Below are 13,240 nucleotides of genomic sequence, written 5' to 3'. Positions count from 1 at the left end.
CATTCTTTTTTTTTTCCCCCCCAAAGATTGGCACCTGGGCTAACAACTGTTGCCAATCTTTTTTTTTTCTCCCTGCTTTTATCTCCCCAAATCCCCACTGTACACAGTTGTATATCTTAGTTGCATGTCCTTCTAGCTGTGGGATGTGGAACGCTGCCTCAAGGTGGCCTGACGAGCAGTGCCATGTCCGCGCCCAGGATCAGAACCCTGGGCCGTCGCATTGCAGTGCACAAGCTTAACCACTAGGCCATGGAGCCGGCCCCTTTCCTTATTCTTAAGAGAGTGCCATCACCAGGGCTTCTCACCTGTAGTTCCCTCAGTGTAGGTGGCGTTGCATGTGACCCATTCCTGGGCTCCAGGGCAGCGGTGGGTCATCTCCTGCCTCCTCCTGTTGGAGTCTAAGACCCAAGATAATCTTGCTCACTTGTGGACTCCTTCTGGTGCAAGAGAAACACTGGTGCTCTAGGTACAGACTGACCCAGGGAGCTGGTCACTCTGCCACCACGGTTCTCAGGTGTGTTGGGCATGACTCTCAATGGCTCTGTTGCAGAGAATGCTCTCACTAGGCTTGAGCTGAAGGAGTTGCACCCCCACTGAGGATCCTCACACTGCTAGTAGGTCACAGATAATAACTCCCTCCAAATAAATCTCTTCACAAAGTCCCCTCGCCCTTCTTTCCAGCCTTCACCCTTTTCTATCCTTGTATATAGTGGCTCTCTCATGCTCACGTTAGCGCCTCCTGCATTAGTCAAAATTGAGTAAAAAATGTGCTACCTCAATAAAACAGAATAATCAAGAGATTTTCTATTAAACAAACATAACTTAATAAAATGTCTAGTGATTTAATGATTTGTGTCTGCTTAATGTGATCTATGTGGTAAAAGTCCTTTGCTGAAGCCGGCTTAGTCCCGGCTGTGGTACAGCTCACACTCAGCTAGATTGTGTGGAGTGTGTCAATCCTCACCAAGTACTTTCACCCAAACCCCTACCTGCTTGGCCTCTCAAGTGCAGAGATGCATGCTCCCTACTCACCTGGGCCCAGCCAGGACATGGGTATCCCCCACCTGTCGTTCATTCCCTGGCTGATTTTAGGCAACTCTGCCTAGTCCCTCAAAAGATGGAGGTGCTTTCTAAATGTCTATTTCTTTTAAAGGGCAATAAATATTTCCCCCTGTTATATACTATATTAAATCTATAACTCACAAAAAAAAATTTCATAACCTATTGGCCTAATACCCTTTACACATAATTTAACCTCCTCAAGAAGGTGTCTTGTCGAGCATCAGGGGCATGAATACGATTGCTAGTTCTTCCAAAGCAGCCATACGCATGTTCAGAAAAGTAAACTGGATTCCACCCTGGCCACCTGGGGGGCAGGAGCTGAAAGCTGCTCCCTCTTGAGAACCCAGAATGTGTAGAAGGAACTCAGGTGAGTGACACAAGAGGATTATAATCTAGGGAACTTGGAGGAGCTACATTAATCAGTACCCAACACCTAAAGATCTTTCCTCCTTTGTACTTTCCTTCTTTTTTTCTTAGTTTTAGAACTCTACATTGGCAGGTAGGCCTCAGGAAGTATGTTGAGGCTGAGAGAAGAAGCTGGAAGCTGACTGTTTCAGGAGTGTTCCTGGCTGGAGGACTTTAGGAGGCAGTTGGTGTTTCTTACTAAGTTGTTCCCCTCAGCTCACCAGGGTGGGAAGTTGACATATACTGAAATAACACAGGGAGAGAAGGGAGCCTAGCATAGAATAAAATTTTACAGACAATTGTAATTCACTGCATCAGTATTCAAGCCACATACTTTTTGCTCTTGAAAGCTTTAATGTGGGCAAAATCTTACCTAAGCAAAATATTTTCCTCCAAAGAAAAGTGTGAATGACCAAAATGAAGTAATTCTCTATAATTTTCTGTTCTTTACCATAGATGATTCAATTCAATACATCTTATTGAATATCTTCTCTATGCTTGCAATGGAGACATAAATTTAAAGAGGATGCAGCCCTGCCTTCCAGGAGCTTACCGTGAGGAGGATATCGACTGGTGTTTGATAGTTAACCATCCACTGCTTTAAACCAGAATTGGTTTTCAGAGCAGCAATGAAACTACTAGTTTTCTACTATGTGATGATCATGACGAAGGAGGAGATTTCTAATGTCAAAAATTTCTCCTCCACAGAACCCAGAGGATGTTAATAGCGCAATGACATCTACAACCAAAAGCCATATACTCTATTCTTTTATTCATGAGAGAAGACTGAAAATTTACCTGAGATATGCATGTCTCCTCTTGCCAGCACTCTTTTTTATTATTATTATTTTTTATATGACTGTCTTTTTTTTTTAAGATCGGCACCTGAGCTGACAACTGTTGCCAAACTTATTATCTTTTCTGCATTATCTCCCCCAATCCCCCTGGTACATAGTTGTATATCTTAGTTGCAGGTCCTTCTAGTTGTGGTATGTGAGACGCTGCCTCAATGTGGCCTGATGAGTGGTGCCATGTCCGCACCCAGGATCCGAACCAGTGAAACCCGGGGCCACCGCAGTGGAGCGCGCAGACTTAACCACTCAGCCACAGGGCCGGCCCCAACTTTTTTTATTATTATCTTTTAATTCCAATAGGATACCTCCTGTTTCGGTGATTTAAGCAAAAAGTTATTTCTTAAATCTCATCCCCAGGGTTTATTCTTTCATTTACTAGGGAACGCAGTTTCGTGGCCTATTGTGCAACCCCACTATCCATTCTATAACTCAGCATATCGTTTTACTTTCAAGCTTATCAATCTTACATGTTTGGTGTAAAGCAAATTCACCTTTTTCTCCAGCATAAAGTTTTTCTGGAATGAACCAGCATCTTGTGTGCCAGTTAAGTGAGATTCTCCTCTATAATATTGCCTAGTGCTTTCCTACCTTCATGCTTTTTTGTTTCTTCCCTCTTTTCTTTCCATCTCCATTCGTTAAATCCTTCCTGCGTTCTATGGATAATGCAAAGCTGCCTTTCCTAGTTACCCCAAGTAAGTCTCCTCTGATCTCCCAACCAAAAGCAAACTTTTTTGTTGTGAATGCCCATTGTGTTAGTCATTAGTGCTATTCACTGTATTGGGTTCTCTCTCTCATTTGGGGCATGCTGTAAAATTGCTCCTCCCTGGCCCCGAACTCACGCATGGTCGTGGCACATTTTAAGCCAAGAAAATGTGAATGGAAGTAATATGTGTCACCTCTGTGTGGAAGCTTGAAGAGTCACTATATGCTTTGCCATATTCTCTTTTCCTTCTGCCATGGTGTTGAGTGATACTCCAGGTAGTGGCGGCTCCATCAGCCTGGATGTAGAGTGAGAATGATGATGATGTAGAATTGAGCCCCTAGTCAGTCTGCAATAGACGTGTAATATGAGGAAGAAATAAACCTTTGTTGTTTAGGCCGTTGAGATTGTGAGGTTGTTTGTTATTGCAGCAAAACCTAGTTGATTGTGACTGACAATATGGATACAAAATGCTGATATCTTTTTTTACCCAATTCACTTAGAAAATGTGTATTGCTATTCAGTCCCATTGAGCCTTCTGATAACTAGCAAATACCCCAGCTAATGCCTGACTGTAACCACAAGAGGGACTCCAAGGAAGAACTAAGAAGGAAAGCAGAGTTTTTGGTCACGAATTTTCTCAGTGGCTATAGAGATTCTTTTCAAAGGAGTCTTTTATACATAAGGACTGTGTGCAAGTTAGACGTGAATAAGGCAGACCTTCCTTGGCTGACCCTATAAGGCTGGTGTTTCCAAGCTTCTGCCCTTGGCCCTCTCCTTTTCTATGCATATTTCCCTTGAAAAATCCCATACTCCACCATGATTTCAACAACAAACTTTATGTCTATGACTCCAATGTCTGTTTTTCTAGTTCTAAGAAGACTTGCCTAGCTGAGCCCTTCCTAATTTTCTGACCTGCAATGTCATGAGCAAAATAAAATGGTTATTTTAAGCCACTAAGTTATGGAGTAATTTGTTATACAGCAATAGTAATCAGAACTGTGAATTACTTTCAGTGCTCCTTCCCTCACTACTGCTGGTCCTGTAGGGGACCTAGGGGCTGGCAGCCTCCTTTGTCCTTATCCCACAGCCCCTTACGCAGGACCCATCCTGACCTTGACCCATCCTCACATCCCCACACTTCATCGCTTCTGAGATCCTAATTCAGAATAGTCTGGATGGCATGTCAAGTGTGGATGAATCTAACCAGTCCTTTTTGTTCTCAAAGGTGTGTCCAGTAGTAATGTGCAATCTTGCTTTCCCTTTCAGGGTATTGGGATGAAAAGAGAAGAGTGTTGGCATAGGGAAGATTCTATTTATTCTTTGTCTGATTTTCCCTTGATTGTGATGGTAAAAAACTTTTAAAAAGTTTCTAAGAATCCATGTACTGGCTTCTGATGTAGGAACATGGCGGTACACCATTGCTCTGGATAGATTAGCTAGACTTTGTAGAGTATCAATGCTGATGAATAGTGGGAATGATGCTGTCAGGATAGGCTGTGGCCAGGATGTGAAGGACCTTGAAGGCCAGGCTAAAACATTTCAACTTCCTCCTCTGGGTGCTTGGGAGATATCAACATTTTTTAAGCATAGGAAGGCATGATTATAAGAAAGCAGAATTGGAGTCGGTGTGCAGGGGTGGATTCTAAAGGTATCAAGACTGAGATCGGGAGACTATAGCAATAGTCCAAGTAGGTATCCAGAGAAAGGAGAAGGGAACTGCAGTAAGACCTGGCAAGAGGATGGAGAAGAAGGCATAGATATGAGAGACATTGAGAAGGAGAATTGAGAGGAACTGGTGGCCACCTAGATTAATATATGCAACAGGCAGTGGTGGAGAAGGAGACAACATTACATCTCATCAATATGTATAGCTATTCCTATAACTAAGCATTTGTACAGTGTATACTATGTGCTCAGAGCTTTATATAGATACTTTTAGTAATCTTCACATTAACCTTGTGAACAGGTGTTCTCAATATTACCATTTTACAGAAGAAATATTGGAGGCACAGAAGTTACTGCCTAAAGTTATGCAGCTAATAAGTGGTGGAGACAGGATTTGAACCCAGGAACTTCATCTTCAAAGCTGATGCTCTTCACTATTGTTCTTTATCCCCTTTACTTATTTTGGGAACTCCCAGCCTTCTTTCTTTTAGTCTGATCACACTTGGAGGGCTTAATAAAACATTATTTGATGCTGAACTTCATTTTTCAATTGCTAATAAATGACCATCCTTCCCTGACTGAGGAAATAAATTAATTATACTCTGGGTCTGTGGATGCATTTTCTGAAATAGGGTTTGTGTGGGTCAGCCAAGAACATATTAAGTGGTATAACAACATCATTACCATTGTTTCACTGCTGTGGTTCTGTGTTGCCAAATATTTGCAGCAATTATTGCTCTACAAATCCATATGTAAAATCTGCTTTTTTAAAAAAAGAAAGAGATAGAACCTCAAGAAATGTGACTTCCCTAGGGTTCTCCACGTGCAGTGCAAACTTACATTTCAAGGTGACCTACACTGATAATAGAAATATCACTCATGGAAAAGATGATCAAAAGTACAACTACACACAGAAACAACCTGAAAACTACATTGTTAAGTGTCATCTAAAGAAATATATTTCTATTGTTCCCTGAAATTTGTGAGATGTAATCCAATAAACTAAAGCACCTGTGTGATTAAAATGTCTGTTTTTTTGGAGGTGGAAACAAGTAAGCAGTGAATTTTGAAAATGATTATAACTATTTTACATATGCATGGTGCCTTTGCTGCAAGGATCTTCACACACCTTAAGAATGACTTGCCAAACATGCATTAATCCTCCCAATGTCCTCAGAGAATATACAAGAAGTAAACAGTGTTTATCAATAAGTTTCGTTCTCTTGCAAAAAGAAACCCAACTTTGGCAACCGAAAGGTGACAGAAGTTGCTGTGACAATCTCTGTAAGCTCACTGACTGTGGACACAGCTGGAACAGCTGGACTGAACTGCCAGGTTCAGATGGACATTTGAATGAAAAGGACACGGAGGTCTGCTTCCTTCTTCCGTCCTTCCTCCCTCCCCACCCCCCTCTTTTCTTCCCTCTTTTGAAATGGTTTAAATTCTGACTAAGCACTGGAAAGAAATCTAATTCTTGCTTTATGTCTTTTTTCTTCCTTTATACTTAATATGAAAGCGCAATTTCATCATGGTAGTTCCTGATTTACATTTCTGCTCCATTGGTGGATTTCTCCCTTGGTGTTCAGCAACATCTCACTCCTAATGACTATTTATAGCCTCCCAGGGTGTCTGTGGCCCTAAGTATCACCGCTGAATTTATCAGAGTTCTTGCCTGTCCTGATTGCCTAGGCTCACCTGCTGTGGGATTTATAGCCTTGAAAATAAGTACCAAACACCTAGTGGCTTCTAAACTTTTTTTAAAAAAAATCAGTATTTCAAAATAGGTTGCTTCCCACCCTTTCCCTCCTTAGGAGCTCCACAGTAGCTGTTTCTACATGATGTTGAAGCATCTCTAGATGAAAAGTGAAAATTCTGTCAATCTCCTGTTCTCAGCTGTAGTTGAATGTAAGAGGCATTTTTGTGGTTTTTGCGATAAACACAAGGATGGGAGGGGGAAGGAGCTGTATCTCTGCCTCCTGGGCCTTCACATCTCTCCTCCTGAATTACTGGGCCCCTTTCTCCCACCACTGTCACCTTGAGACCAAAAGAGCTGCTGTCTCCTTTCAAGACCAAATTCTGGGTACCAATGTCTTCTGTCCCAGATCTGCCCCTCCTCACCCTGCCCTGTGTACTTGGTCCTACCGCACACCCCCTCTGTAGTCTTTTGCACAAAGCCTGGATATTCGTTACACGAATTTGCTCCTTTTCCTTTCACAGAGAACAAGGATCATTTTCAGCTAAAGATCGTCTGCCTGTATGTGCTCTGCTGCATCTGTCAGTTCAGGGTGGGCAAACGTGAAGGATGAGAGACTTCTGCTGAGAGGTGGATAAAGTGTCTAACCTAGGATTGTCTGCTCCATTTCTAACATGAAGAAATGGGAGACTGAATGCATAAAACCCCCAGACCAAGCCAGTGAGTGGCCCCGAAGTGGTAACTGGATGGTTTAAGAGACACCAATGAGAGCAACTCTGCTTTCCCACACAGCCCCCAGGACCAATAACTCTGAGCATGGGCAAGGGGTGTGGCCAGAATGGTCTGAGAAGAACTCACTTCCGTGCATCATCTGTGTTCCTTTTCAAAGCAGCCACAAGCTTGTGATCTTATTGCTAGGACTGAGAGGAAGGCTCTTCCATTTAACTATTGAGCTGATGTATCCCAATAATGGGGCCTCTTTATTATGAGCTGAGGTCTCAAGAATGCTTGATTTGATAGCCCTGCTGTTGGAAGGGGACCCTAAAACAGTGTGACTGTTGAAATCTGAAGGCCCCCTCCTTCTGTAACTCAGACCTTATAGGGCCTGCTGTTGCACTCAATTTGACATGACTGTCACCCAGTTTATCTTTGTTTAACTCACCTAGTTTGTCTTAAATAGCTAAATTTTGAGATTCTTTCTATCCTCATTGGCCTCCCAGTCCTGTAGCTGCAATCATGTTTCTCTGGACAAGTTCTTGCCATCTCGGGTGTGGGCTCATCTATTTGGCTTCAGGTCACCACGTAGTCCAGTGGAGGTCCAGCCTGGTTCCTGGCACCTGGAAAAGAAGACTTGTCAGTGCCTCCTGGCTCAACAGTGGCAATGCCCTAACTTCACAGTCCGGGATTTCTTTGTCTCTAGTATCTAGGAAAATTTTGTTCTCTCCACTGTCTACCCTCTCCTGGCCCAATATAGGCTCTGCAGTCTCCCTTAATGTTTCCTGTGAGTTGTGCTTTGCTTTCTGTCATTTGAGCTTTTCTACAACACTCAGTGGAACCGATGTCTGACTCTTGCGAATCCCTTTCACCACCCCAAAGCTCTTACCTTCTTCCCCTTTCTCTGCCTGAGCAGTCCTGGCTCATTGCGTGACCCCATGTTCTGCATATAAACCCTTTTGTCCTATTTTGGGAGTCCACACACTTTGAGGCTGGTGTACTCTTTGCCAGTGGCAGCGACCTGCATAGTATCTGTATCATTTGTTAGTCATCATCAACAATTGGAAATGTAGTAAGCAAAGAAACAGACAGACAAATGTACGATTGCAGCTGTGGCTCGTGATAGTAAGGAGAGGCGTGTGGTGCCATGGACCCTGAAGTCAGGAGATTGGGCCTGCATGAGGGACGCTTCCTTGAGAAAGTGACATCGAGATGAGAGCTGGAGGGTAACAGGGAGAGGGAAGCTCATTCCAGGCAGAGGGAACAGAAGCGGGTGTGCATATTCACTTGGAGTATCCAGTGAAATTTCTAGATATTTTTTTCCTTAAACACTTCAAATTTCCCTTCCTGTTGTGAGCACAACTCACAACAAATTTGTTAGTCATCATCAAACAAAAAGGAAATGCTATGCTTTGGACACATTAAAAAGTCATTTACTGTGATTTTGCTTCTTATTTTGGTTTTAATTATATTTCTGAAATTATTGATTCCTGAGGTTTATTTTTTTAGATTGCAAACCCCTCCCACCTGGCTTTGTCTTTCACACTTTCCCTAAAAGATCTGAGACACGAGAGCAAGCAGTTATCACAAGCTGCCCGCCCATCTAGAGAGAGTTGGTGAGAGCTGACACGGATGGCTTTCTGCATTCCAGCTGATCAGCTCATCACGTCCCCTGCCATTTCAGCCAGAGGAGAAGGCTGCTGGATGCCCCAACAACAACGAGGAGGCCAACAAATGGTCTTGAAGCCGGACTCTCCAGGGAATGGGAGTTGCAGGAAGACATACCCTTTCTGTGGTCCCTGAAATACTCTGAGCTCTCTCTCTCTCTTCTTTTCTGTGGCCTTCTTTTCCCCTCAGGGCCACCAGGGTGGGTGGAACTAAGGAGCCTTGTCTAGTGAGAGAAGTGCCACACTTTCCAAACCATTGATATAGCTCTCTGCCTTATACCCAAACCAAGGAAAATACATCTTGGGGGCAGGAAGGGAAATTTGAAGTGTTTAAGGAAAAAAATATCTAGAAATTTCACTGGATACTCCAAGTGAATATGCACACCCGCTTCTGTTCCCTCTGCCTGGAATGAGCTTCCCTCTCCCTGTTACCCTCCAGCTCTCATCTCGATGTCACTTTCTCAAGGAAGCGTCCCTCATGCAGGCCCAATCTCCTGACTTCAGGGTCCATGGCACCACACACCTCTCCTTACTATCACGAGCCACAGCTGCAATCGTACATTTGTCTGTCTGTTTCTTTGCTTACTACATCCTCCTCCCCGCCTCCCCACCACCTACCCCCCGCCAATAGACTGTAAGCTTCATGAGGCCAGGAATAGAGTGAAACTATCATGGCATCCCCAACCCCTAGCACAGTGCCTGGCACATGGTAGTACTCAGTACATATTTGTTGACAGATTTAATGCAATTGGTTGGGTGTATCTTACCCAAAGAAACCAGACTAGAAACCTTCTACTGGGCCTTTGTTGGGAATGTTACTGATAAGCAAAATGTGCAGACTATATGGTGGGGTCTGGCTCCATGCAAGACCAACAGACCTTGGATTTGGGGATCTCTTTGTGGAGCTGCTCAGTCCACATGTGACTAAATTGCTAATTTGGGTGATTTGATTGGTTATTTGGGTGAATTGACCAAATGACCGTTTGGGCTTCAGATAACCATAGTAAACTTTAACCAGTTCCACATACCAACTAATATACTGTCCAACCGTTAAACTTCTGACGTCCCAGTTTTACAGCAAAGTGGTGGAAGTTCTTGACACATGAGGAAAACTTTGGGTCTCCTGGGATATTTCAACACAATGATTAGGCTGTTTGGAATTACTATCCCACTCTTCACCTCGATTTTGTTTTATAAAGTCAGGCAGGTGGAAATGTTGGGACACTTTTTGATCTGTATTGAAGACAGGTAAGATGACACTTTGAACTTTCTGCTCTCCCCAGCAGTTCATTCTTTCTGCTGTTTCTCCCTTTCACTAAACTTTTCTGCCAAACACGTCATACCTTCCTTTGCAAAGCCCGATTCCTGCTCTGTCCTTGAAAGCATTCTTTGATCTTTCTTCTTTTTGTCAGCATTTCATTCTGGTAGAGTTGCTCAATGAATGACTTCATAAATGCTCTTATCAGACTCTAAAATTACATCCCTGGAGATCTTTGTAGTTTTCTGGTTTCAATGAATATTCAAGTACTTGTCGAAGAAGTCTCTTTCCTACTGCTGAGTAGTTTACATTCTTGCTGTATATAACTCAGTTCCAATTATGCACACACATACACACACAGTGTAATTATTAGTGAGAAGAATGCTATTCAGCGGTTAGCTATTGGCTTCATTCACTTATTGACAGAGTCTTAATCCATATGGTCATAATCCAATATAGTGGATGAGCTACTCAAAAGGTGGTTATAGCATCATAATCATTCAATAAATATTTATTGACCAGTCCTTATGTGTCAGGCTCTCATTATTCACTGAGGGTGTAATGTTGATCACACATGATAAATGCCCATACCAAGCTCATAGTATAATAGGAGAGATAGAATTTAATCCAGTAATTACACTGATAAATATAAAGTTGCACTGATGGTAAGAGCTAGAAAGTCAAGGTCAGTGTGATGCTTTGCAAGCCCATGAGAGAAGGTTTAATCTAGACAAGGATGTAGGAGAAGGCTTCACTGTAAAATTGATGGTAGAGGTATTATCTGAAAGAAAAGTGGTTACTAAACAGGTGGACGAGGTGGGATTACATTGTAAGAGGGGAGAAGAGCATGTGCAAAGGCCCTGGGTTAGGAGGAAGTGTGGCACATTTGAAGCCTGAAAAACTGGATAAAATAAAAGTATTTGAATGTATCAGAGAGCCATCAAGGAAGCCAGGATTTGCAGGACCAAGTTCCAACAGGGAAGGAAAGCATCCTCAGATGAGCCTCACTCTTGCACCTATTCTTATCCTCAGGCATTTACCAATACAAGAAATGGAGAAAATAAACTAGGCGGAAAGTGGTGGACTGAAGCGTTCTGCAGTTTCACTGGACTGAAAGATGAAAAGTGGAGTTTAGAGTGCCCAAGGTAGCCAAGACTGGAGGGGCTAGGAGCGGAGGCCCTGGAGAGACGTGATTCAGAAATTCTCTATACAGTTTCTCATTGAGGCATTTGCTGAATTGTAAGCTGTGAAGATGTAAAGAGAGATGACAAGACACTAGACAAAAAGTGGCATCTAGGAAGATAAAGAGCTGAGGAGAGACGTAAGCAGTCCCCTGAGTCTGGGGAAGCAGAGGGTGAGGCTCAGAGCCCACCAAAATGGAGAGACACCGGTAAACAATCCAAGTTTTCAGTTGAGACCCTAGCAAGGCTACACCCTAAGGGTAAATATATCCTAAGAGCAAGCCTAAACCAGAAACATATCAGCACTAACAAACCTTGAAGCTCCACTTTGGATCAAGGTGGTCTGTCTATACTCTGCCTGCCAGAAGAAAATTAAATAATTTCTGGAAAAAAGATATCATCTAGAAGGTCTGTGATTTTAAAAACATATTGCTCAGGATTTTTACTAGGCATGCCAAGAAACTAGACCAAATGCCCAGAAACAAACAAACAAAAAAACATTAGAAAAAGACTTATTGGTGATCCAGATACTAGAATTATCAGATAAGGACTTTAAAAGAGCTGTGGTTAATATATTCAAGGAAGAAGAGATAGATAATTTCACAAGAGAACTGAAATATGTTTTTAAAACTCAAATGGAAATTTACAACTGAAAAATAAAAGAAGTCAAGAACTCAGTAGATGGGTGTATTAGTTTAGGTCCTCTTAGAGGACGACAAGAAGATTAATAGATGTGCAGGAGGTTTGTTGGAAGAAACACTTGTGCAGGAGGAAAGAGGGAGCAGGAGAAGGTAGAAAGGGGCTTCAAATCACAATGCAGGTTGGATTCCTATGGAAGGAGAGAGGAGAATTGAGATAGATAAAGTCACAGAATTCAGAACAGTTCCAAGGTTCATCCAGGCTGATGGGGAGCCCTCAGTCAAAGTTCTCTTTAAAGGAGTCCTGCATTTTGCTGGAATGGGCCTCTTTTAGTGCCCCTCTGCATTCAGTCACTGGGTAAGAGTTCCTTGGGAAAACTTGAAATGGGAATTAGTGGGATAAACTACAGACCTTGTTGCTACAGTTGGTCTGGGGTGTAACTAGTATTTACACTAACCCTTCCACACTATCCATTCTAAATTACCCTCACCCTCAGCTATCACCTCAGTAAGTCCTGGTGGCTAGGTAGCCTCCACCTCTGTCACTTAGTTCACTTCATTTATGCTCACGATGACAGTTTTGGGTTGGCTGATGATGCAGGCTGACTACGGTCATTGTGTCTACTTGGTTGTTCCATGCCTCTTGTGTGGTAGATACTGTCTGGTGGGCATTAATGTGTGATACAACAATTCTCATACTTCATGCCCAGGCCCCTACCTCCACCCACTGCCCTCTGCCCCAGACCTCTCTGTCTCTAAACTTTCAGTCATTCTCCTTCCAGGATCCTACCTGGACATCCAGGCCACCATTCACTGCCCAGATATCTGTGTATATTCTCACCTGGGGCTGCTTCTCCTTTCACACACAGTGAATGACTAGGTACACTGATCATATCTCCCATTTTGAAGACTTTCTCTCTCCACTGTCTTTCCAAATTACTTCTGAATGTAGCTGTAATGCAGTTGCTATGCACATGTAGCTTGTGTCCACACACAGAGGAGACCCACCCACCAACCAAGTTTGGGCCTTCTCCTCTGTCTTCATCTGGTCACACAGGAACTCTCATATGGCTATGTGTGTGAGCTGGGGGATGGGCTCTGGGGCAACTGTGGTGGGTGACATAAGGGTCTGAGCCGTTTGTTCTTGGAGCTCACTCTACTCCTGGGCTTGATCCTGGATGTTCCATTTCCATCTTATGATAGTCTGGTGGTGGGCCCATCCAAAGTTGTGATTTGGTGAGTCTGTCAGAACCCAGCTTATAATTAGCAGTTTAGATACATGGTCATTTGGTGCCTGAATGTTAATCATTCTGTCTCTACAAGACAGGACAAGAGCTACATTCCTAGGTGTGGAGTGTGTTGCCTCCAGAACTCCAAAAGACCCACCGGGTGCTGTGTTT

This window comes from Equus caballus, chromosome 10, assembly GCF_041296265.1.
Source record: "Equus caballus isolate H_3958 breed thoroughbred chromosome 10, TB-T2T, whole genome shotgun sequence".
Lineage (NCBI taxonomy): Eukaryota > Metazoa > Chordata > Mammalia > Perissodactyla > Equidae > Equus > Equus caballus.
Note: the sequence above shows the minus strand (reverse complement) of the source record.